The following is a 10,485-nucleotide window of genomic DNA, read 5'->3' as shown; positions in this document are numbered from 1 at the left end:
CGCCAAAGAAGGATCAAAAGTCAATAATCGATACCTAAAACTTGAATTGTACTACATCTTACTGGCTATTACATCAACTTAGAAGCTTCATCTGTGTCTACTATGGTGCTTTTAGTGTCTCCGCACACCGCAGCACGCGACATAGCTTTGCAGACGATAAGTACAACCGTTTAAGAGAGAAGAGCGGTCAATGTGACGATCTGGCTTTAAGTCGATTCGATAACCAATGACGAAAACGGACGGATTTCTCATGTTTTTACTACAAATGAACACTTTTCACATTCTCCCGTGCAGCTCGGCTGCTAGTCCTCCTTTCATGCAGAATCTCAAGGTCCTAGCTCATGTCCAAGGCGCTAAAGCCAGCTAAAAAGTCAATAATTGATACCTAAAACTTGAATTGTATTACATTTTACTGGCTATTACATCAACTTAGAAGCTTCATCTGTGTTCTACTATGGTGCTTTTAGTGTATCCGCATACCGCAGCACGCGACATAGCTTTGCAAACGGTAAATGTAAACGTTTCAGACAGAAGTGCGGCCAATGTGACGATCTGGCTTTAAGTCGATTCGATAACAAATGACGAAAACGGACCGATTTCTCAGGTTTTATTACATATGAACACTATTCACATTCTCCCATGCAACGCGGCTGCTACTCCTCCTTTCATGCAAAATCTTATGTTCCTAGCTCATGTCCAAAGCACCATAGAAGGGTAAAAAGTCAATAATCGATACCTAAAACTTGAATTTTACTACTACTTACTGGCTATTACATCAACTTAGAAGCTTCATCTGTGTTCTACTAGGGTGCTTTTAGTGTCTCCGCATACCGCAGCACGCGTCATAGCTTTGCAGACGATAAGTACAACCGTTTCAGGAGAAGAGCGGCCAATGTGACGATCTGGCTGTAAGTCGATTCGAAATCAAATGACAAAAAGGGACGGATTTCTCAGGTTTTTACTACATATGAACACTTTTCACATTCTCCCGTGCAACTCGGCTGCTATTCCTCCTTTCATGCCGAATCTTAAGGTCCTAGCTCATGTCCAAGGCACCAAAGCCAGGAGAAAAGTCAATAATCGATACCTAAAACTTGAATTGTACTACTTCTTACTGGCTATTACATCAACTTAGAAGCTTCATCTGTGTTCTACTATGGTGCTATTAGTGTCTCCGAATACCGCAGCACGCGACATAGCTTTGCAGACGATAAGTACAACCGTTTCAGGAGAAGAGCGGCCAATGTGACGATCTGGCTTTAAGTCGATTCGATAACAAATGACGAAAACGGATGGATTTCTCAGGTTTTTACTACATATGAACACTTTTCACATTCTCCCGTGCAACTCGTCTGCTAATCCTCCATTCATGCAGAATCCCAAGGTCCTAGCTCATGTCCAAGGCACCAAAGCCAGCTAAAAAGTCAATAATCGATACCTAAAACTTGAATTGTACTACATCTTACTGGCTATTACATCAACTTAGAAGCTTCATCTGTGTTCTACTATGGTGCATTTAGTGTATCCGCATACCGCAGCACCCGACATAGCTTTGCAAACGATAAGTACAACCGTTTCAGAGAGAAGAGCGGCCAATGTGACGATCTGGCTTTCAGTCGATTCGATAACAAATGACGAAAACTGACAGATTTCTTAGGTTTTTACTACATATGAACACTTTTCACATTCTCCCATGAAACGCGGCTGCTAGTCCACCTTTCATGCACAACCTTAAGGTCCTAGCTCATGTCCAAGGCACCAACGCCAGCTAAAAAGTCAATAATCGATACCTAAAACTTGAATTGTACTACATCTTACTGGCTATTACATAAACTTAGAAGCTTCATCTGTGTTTTACTATGGTGCTTTTAGTGTCTAAGCATACCGCAGCAAGCGACATAGCTTTGCAGACGATAAGTACAACCGTTTCAGAGAGAAGAGCGGCCAATGTGACTATCTAGCTTAAAGTCGATTCGATAACAAATGACGAAAACGGAAGGATTTCTCAGGTTTCTACTACATATGAACGCTTTTCACATTCTTCCATGAAACTCGGCTGCTAGTCCACCTTTCATGCACAAACTTAAGGTCCTATCTCATGTCCTAGGCACCAAAGCCAACTAAAAAGTCAATAATCGATACCTAAAACTTGAATTGTACTACTTCCTACTGGCTATTACATCAACTTAGAAGCTTCATCTGTGTTCTACTATGGTGCTTTTAGTGTCTCCGCATACCACAGCAAGCGACATAGCTTTGCAGACGATAAGTACAACCGTTTTAGGAATAGAGCGGCCAATGTGACGATCTGGCTTTAAGTCGATTCGATAACAAATGACGAAAACGGACGGATTTCTCAGGTTTTTACTACACATGAACACATTTCACATACTCCCGTGCAACGCGGCTGCTAGTCCTCCTTCCATGCAGAATCTTAGGGTCTTAGCTCATCTCCAAGGCACCAAACCCAGCTCAAAAATCAATAATCGATACCTAAAACTTGAATTGTACTACTTCTTACTGGCTATTACATCAACTTAGAAGCTTCATCTGTTTTCTACTATGGTGCTTTTAGTTTCTCCGAACACCGCAGCATGCGACATAGCTTTGCAGACGATAAGTACAACCGTTTCAGAGAGAAGAGCGCCAATGTGACGATCTGGCTTTAAGTCGATTCGATAACAAATGACGAAAACGGACGGATTTCTCAGGTTTTTATTACATATGAACACTTTTCACATTCTCCCGTGCAACTCGGCTGCTAGTCCTCCTTTCATGCAGAATCTCAAGGTCCTAGCTCATGTCCAAGGCACCAAAGCCAGCTAAAAAGTCAATAATGGATACCTAAAACTTGAATTGTATTACATTTTACTGGCTATTACATCAACTTAGAAGCTTCATCTGTGTTTTACTATGGTGCTTTTAGTGTATCCGCATATCGCAGCACGCGACATAGCTTTGCAGACGATAAATGTAAACGTTTCAGACAGAAGTGCGGCCAAAGTGACGATCTGGCTTTAAGTCGATTCGATAACAAAAGACGAAAACGGACGGATTTCTCAGGTTTTTACTACGTATGAACACTTTTCACATTCTCCCGTGCAACTCGGCTGCTAGTCCTCCTTTCATGCAGAATATTAAGGTCCTAACTCATGTCCAAGGCACCAAAGCCAGCTAAAAAGTCAATAATCGATACCTAAAACTTGAATTGTACTACTTCTTACTTGCTATTACATCAACTTAGAAGCTTCATCTGTGTTCTACTAGGGTGCTTTTAGTGTCTCCGCATTCCGCAGCACGCGACATAGCTTTGCAGACGATAAGTACAACCGTTTCAGAGGGAAGAGCGGCCAATGTGACGATCTGGCTTTAAGTCGACTCGATATCAAATGACAAAAAGGGACGGATTTCTCAGGTTTTTACTACATGTGAACACTTTTCACATTCTCTCGTGCAACTCGGCTGCTAGTGCTCCTTTCATGCAGAATCCTAAGGTCCTATCTCATGTCCAAGGCACCAAAGCCAGTTAAAAAGTCAATAATCGATACCTAAAACTTGAATTGTACTACATCTTACTGGCTAATATATCAACTTAGAAGCTTCATCTGTGTTCTACTATGGTGCTTTTAGTGTCTCCGCACACCGCAGCACGCGACATAGCTTTGCAGACGATAAGTGCAACCGTTTCAGAGAGAAGAGCGGTCATTGTGACGATCTGGCTTTAAGTCGATTCGATAACAATTGACGAAAACGGACGGATTTCTTAGGTTTTATTACATATGAACACTATTCACATTCTCCCATGCACCGCGGCTGCTAGTCCTCCTTTCATGCAAAATCTTAAGTTCCTAGCTCATGTCCATAGCACCAAAGAAGGGTAAAAAGTCAATAATCGATACCTAAAACTTGGTTTTTACTACTTTTTACTGGCTATTACATCAACTTCGAAGCTTCATCTGTGTTCTACTAGGGTGCTTTTAGTTCTCCGCATTCCGCAGCACGCGACATAGCTTTGCAGACCATAAGTACAACCGTTTCAGAGAGAAAAGCGGCCAATGTGACGATCTGGCTTTAAGTCGATTCGATATCAAATGACAAAAGGGGACGGATTTCTCAAGTTTTTACTACAAATGAACACTTTTCACATTCTCCCGTGCTACTCGGCTGCTAGTCCTCCTTTCATGCAGAATCTTAAGGTTCTAGCTCATGTCCAAGGCACCAAAGCCAGCAAAAAAGTCAATAATCGATACCTAAAACTTGAATTGTACTACTTCTTACTGGCTATTACATCAACTTAGAAGCTTCATCTGTGTTCTACTATTGTGCTTTTAGTGTCTCCGCATACCGCAGCACGCGACACAGCTTCGCAGACGATAAGTACAACCGTTTCAGGAGAAGAGCGGCCAATGTGACGATCTGGCTTTAAGTCGATTCGATAACAAATGACGAAAACGGATGGATTTCTCAGGCTTTTACTACATATGAACACTTTTCACATTCTCCCGTGCAACTCGGCTGCTAGTCCTCCTTTCATACAGAATCCTAAGGTCCTAGCTCATGTCCAAGGCACCAAAGCCAGCTAAAAGTCAATAATCGATACCTAAAACTTGAATTGTACTACATCTTACTGGCTATTACATCAACTTAGAAGCTTTATCTGTGTTCTACTATGGTGCTTTTAGTGTCTAAGCATACCGCAGCAAGCGACATAGCTTTGCAGACGATAAGTACAACCGTTTTAGAGAGAAGAGCGACCAATGTGACGATTTAGCTTTAAGTCGATTCGATAACAAATGACGAAAACGGACGGATTTCTCTGGTTTTTACTACATTGAACGCTTTTCACATTCTCCCATGAAATTCGGCTGCTAGTCCTCCTTTCATGCACAATCTTAAGGTCCTATCTAATGTCCAAGGCACCAAAGCCAACTAAAAAGTCAATAATCGATACCTAAAACTCGAATTGTACTACATCTTACTGGCTATTACATCAATTTAGAAGCTTCATCTATGTTCTACTATGGTGCTTTTAGTGTCTCCGCACACCGCAGCACGCGACATAGCTTTGCAGACGATAAGTACAACCGTTACAGAGAGAAGAGCGGCCAATGTGACGATCTGGCTTTAAGTCGATTCGATAACAAATGACGAAAACAGACGGATTTCTCAGGTTTTTATTACATATGAACACTTTTCACATTCTCGCGTGCAACTCGGCTGCTAGTCCTCCTTTCATGCAGAATCTCAAGGTCCTAGCCCATGTCCAAGGCACCAAAGCCAGCTAAAAAGTCAAAAATCGATACCTAAAACTTCAATTGTACTACTTCTTACTGGCTATTACATCAACTTAGAAGCTTCATCTGTGTTCTACTATGGTGCTTTTAGTGTTTCCGCATACCGTAGCACGCGACATAGCTTTGCAGACGATAAGTACAACCGTTTCAGAGATAAGAGCGGCCAATGTGACGATCTGGCTTTAAGTCGAATCGATAACAAATGCCGAAAACGGGCAGATTTCTCAGGTTTTTACTACATATGAACACTTTTCACATTCTCACATGCAACGCGGCTGCTAGTCCTCCATTCATGCCGAATCTTAAGGTCCTAGCTCATGTCCTAGGCACCAAAGCCAACTAAAAAGTCAATAATCGATACCTAAAACTTGAATTGTACTACTTCCTACTGGCTATTACATCAACTTAGAAGCTTCATCTGTGTTCTACTATGGTGCTTTTCGTGTCTAAGCATACCGCAGCAAGCGATATAGCTTTGCAGACGATAAGTACAACCGTTTCAGAGAGAAGAGCGGCCAATGTGACGACCTTGCTTTAAGTCGATTCGACAACAAATGACGAAAACGGACGGATTTCTCAGGTTTTTACTACATATGAACACTTTTCACATTATCCCATGAAACTAGGCTGCTAGTCATCCTTTCATGCACAATCTTAATGTCCTATCTCATGTCCTAGGCACCAAAGCCAACTAAAAAGTCAATAATCGACACCTAAAACATGAATTGTACTACTTCTTACTGGCAAATTACATCAACTTAGAAGCTTCATCTGTGTTCTACTATGGTGCTTTTAGTGTCTCCACATACCGCAGCAAGCGACATAGTTTTGCAGACGATAAGTACAACCGTTTCAGACAGAAGAGCGCCCAATGTGACGAGCTGGCTTTAAGTTGATTCGATAACAAATGACGAAAACGGACTGATTTCTCAGGTTTTTACTACACATGAACACTTTTCACATACTCCCGTGCAACGCGACTGCTAGTCCTCCTTTCATGCAGAATCTTAAGGTCTTAGCTCATGTCCAAGGCACCAAACCCAGCTCAAAAATCAATAATCGATACCTAAAACTTGAATTGTACTACTTCTTACTGGCTATTACATCAACGTAGAAGTTTCCTCTGTTTTCTACTATGGTGCTTTTAGTTTCTCCGAACACCGCAGCATGCGACATAGCTTTGCAGACGATAAGTACAACCGTTTCAGAGAGAAGAGCGGCCAATGTGACGACCTGGCTTTAAGTCGAATCGATAACAAATGACGAAAACGGACGGATTTCTCAGGTTTTACTACATATGAACACTTTTCACATTCTCCCATGCAACGCGGCTGCTAGTCCTCTTTTCATGCATAATCTTAAGTTCCTAGCTCATGTCCAAAGCACCAATGAAAGGTAAAAAGTCAATAATCGGTACCTAAAACTTGAATTTTACTACTTCTTACTGGCTATTACATCACCTTAGAAGCTTCATCTGTGTTCTACTAGGGTGCTTTTAGTGTCTCCGCATACCGCAGCACGCGACATATCTTTGCAGACGATAAGTACAACCGTTTTAGAGAGAAGTGCGATCAATGTGGCGATCTTGCTTTAAGTCGATTCGATTACAAATGACGAAAACGGATGGATTTCTCAGGTTTTTACTACATATGAACACTTTTCATATTCTCCCGTGCAACTCGGCTTCTAGTCCTCCTTTCATGCAGAATCTCGAGGTCCTAGCTCATGTCCAAGTCACCAAAGCCACTTTAAAAGTCAACAATCGATACCTAAAACTTTAATTGTACTACTTCTTACTGGCTATTACATCAACTTAGAAACTTCATCTGTGTTCTACTACGGTGCTTTTAGTGTCTCCGCATACCGCAGCACGCGACATAGCTTTGCAGACGATAAGTACAACCGTTTCAGAGAGAAGAGCGGCCAATGTGACGATCTGTCTTTATCTCGATTCGATAACAAATGACGAAAACGGGCAGATTTCTCAGGTATTTACTACATATGAACACTTTTCACATTCTCACATGCAACGCGGCTGCTAGTCCTCCATTCATGCACAATCTTAAGGTCCTAGCCCATGTCCTAGGCACCAAAGCCAACTAAAAAGTCAATAATCGATACCTAAAACTTGAATTGTACTACTTCCTACTGGCTATTACATCAACTTAGAAGCTTCATCTGTGTTCTACTATGGTGCTTTAAGTGTCTAAGCATACCGCAGCAAGCGATATAGCTTTGCAGACGATAAGTACAACTGTTTCAGAGAGAAGAGCGGCCAATGTGACGACCTGGCTTGAAGTCGATTCGATAACAAATGACGAAAACGGACGGATTTCTCAGGTTTTTACTACATATGAACACTTTTCAAATTCTCCCATGAAACTCGGCTGCTAGTCCTCCTTTCATGCACAATCTTAAGGTCCTATCTCTTGTCCTAGGCACCAAAGCCAACTAAAAAGTCAATAATCGATACCTAAAACTTGAATTTTACTACTTCTTACTGGCTATTACATCACCTTAGAAGCTTCATCTGTGTTCTACCAGGGTGCTTTTAGTGTCTCCACATACCGCAGCAAGCGACATAGCTTTGCAGACAATAAGTACAACCGTTTCAGACAGAAGAGCGGCCAATGTGACGAGCTGGCTTTAAGTTGATTCGATAACAAATGACGAAAACGGACTGATTTCTCAGGATTTTACTACACATGAACACTTTTCACATACTCCCGTGCAACGCGACTGCTAGTCCTCCTTTCATGCAGAATCTTAAGGTCTTAGCTCATGTCCAAGGCACCAAACCCAGCTCAAAAATCAATAATCGATACCTAAAACTTGAATTGTACGACTTCTTACTGGCTATTACATCAACGTAGAAGCTTCATCTGTGTTCTACTATGCTGCTTTTAGTGTCTACGCATACCGCAGCACGCGACATAGCTTTGCAGACGATAAATGTAACCGTTTCAGACAGAAGTGCGGCCAATGTGACGATCTGGCTTTAAGTCGAATCGACAACAAATGACGAAAACGGACGGATTTCTCGGGTTTTACTACATATGAACACTTTTCACATTCTCCCATGCAACGCGGCTTCTAGTCCTCTTTTCATGCAAAATCTTAAGTTCATAGCTCATGTCCAAACCACCAAAGAAAGGTAAAAAGTCAATAATCGATACCTAAAACTTGAATTGTACTACTTCTTACTGGCTATAACAACAACTTAGAAGCTTCATCTGTGTTCCACTATGGTGCTCTTAGTGTCTCCACGTACCGCAGCACGCGACATAGCTTTGCAGACGATAAGTACAACCGTTTCAGAGAGAAGAGCGGCCAATGTGACGACCTGGCTTTAAGTCGATTCGATAACAAATGACGAAAACGGACGGATTTCTCAAGTTTTTTCTACATATGAACCCTTTTCACATACTCCCGTGCAACTTGGCTGCTAGTCCTCCTTTCATGCAGAATCTTAAGGTCCTAGCTCATGTCCAAGGCACCAAAGCCAGCTAAAAAGTCAATAATCGATACCTAAAACTTTAACTCTACTACTTCTTACTGGCTATTACATCAACTTAGAAGCTTCATCTGTGTTCTACTATGGTGGTTTTAGTGTCTCCACATACCGCAGCACGCGACATAGCTTTGCAGACAATAAGTACAACCGTTTCAGAGAGAAGAGCGACCAATGTTACGATCCGGGTTTAAGTCGATTCGATTACAAATGACAAAAAGGGACGGATTTCTCAGGTTTTTACTACATATATACACTTTTTACAATCTCCCTTGCAACGTGACTGCTGGCCTCCTTTCATGCAAAATCTTAAGTTCCTAGCTCATATCCAAGGCACCAAAGAAGGGTAAAAAGTCAATAATCGATACCTAAAACTTGAATAGTACTACTTCTTTCTTGCTATTACATCAACTTAGAAGCTTCATCTGTGTTCTACTATGGTGCTTTTAGTGTCTAAGCATACCGCAGCAAGCGACATAGCTTTGCAAACTATAAGTACAACCGATTCAGAGAGAAGAGCGGCCAATGTGACGATCTGGCTTTAAGTCGATTCGATAACAAATGACGAAAACGGACGGATTTCTCAGGTTTTTACTACATATGAACCCTTTTCACATACTCCTGTGCAACTCGGCTGCTAGTCCTCCTTTCATGCAGAATCTTAAGGTCCTAGCTCATGTCCTAGGCACCAAAGCCAGCTAAAAAGTCAATAATCGATACCTAAAACTTGAACTCTACTACTTCTTACTGGCTATTACATCAACTTAGAAGCTTAATCTGTGTTCTACTATGGTGCGTGTAGTGTCTCCGCATACCGCAGCATGCGACATAGCTTTGCAGACGATAAGTACAACCGTTTCAGAGAGAAGAGCGGCCAATGTGACGATCTGGCTTTAAGTCGATTCGATAACAAATGACAAAAAGGGACGGATTTCTCAGGTTTTTACTACATATGAACACTTTTCACATTCTCCCGTTCAACTCGGCAGCTAGTCCTCTTTCATGCGGAATCTTAAGGTCCTAGCTAATGTCCAGGCCACCAAAGAAGGGTAATAAGTCAATAATCGATAACTAAAACTTGAATTGTACTGCTTCCTACTGGCTATTACATCAACTTAGAAGCTTCATCTGTGTTCTACTATGGTGCTTTTAGTGTATCCGCATACCGCAGCACGCGTCATAGCTTTGCAGACGATAAATGTAACCGTTTCAGATTGAAGAGCGGCCAATGTGACGATCTGGCTTTGAGTCGATTCGATATCAAATGACGAAAACGGACGGATTTCTCAGATTTTACTACACAGGAACACTTTTCATATTTCCCATGCATCTCGGCTGCTAGTCCTCATTTCATGCAAAATCTTAAGTTCCTAGCTCATGTCCAAGGCACCAAAGAAGGGTAATAAGTCAATAATCGATAACTAAAACTTGAATTGTACTACTTCCTACTGGCTATTACATCAACTTAGAAGCTTCATCTGCTTTCTACTATGGTGCTCTTAGTGTCTCCGCATACCGCAGCACGCGACATAACTTTGCGGACAATAAATGTAACCGTTTCTGACGGAAGTGCGGCTAATGTGACGATCTGGCTTTATGTCGATTCGGTGACAAATGACAAAAAGGGACGGATTTCTCAGGTTTTTACTACATATGAACACTTTTCACATTCTCCCTTGC

Source organism: Schistocerca gregaria, unplaced genomic scaffold (genome assembly GCF_023897955.1).
Source record: "Schistocerca gregaria isolate iqSchGreg1 unplaced genomic scaffold, iqSchGreg1.2 ptg000437l, whole genome shotgun sequence".
Lineage (NCBI taxonomy): Eukaryota > Metazoa > Arthropoda > Insecta > Orthoptera > Acrididae > Schistocerca > Schistocerca gregaria.
The sequence above is the reverse complement of the archived record's forward strand: the minus strand, read 5'-3'. Positions refer to the sequence as shown.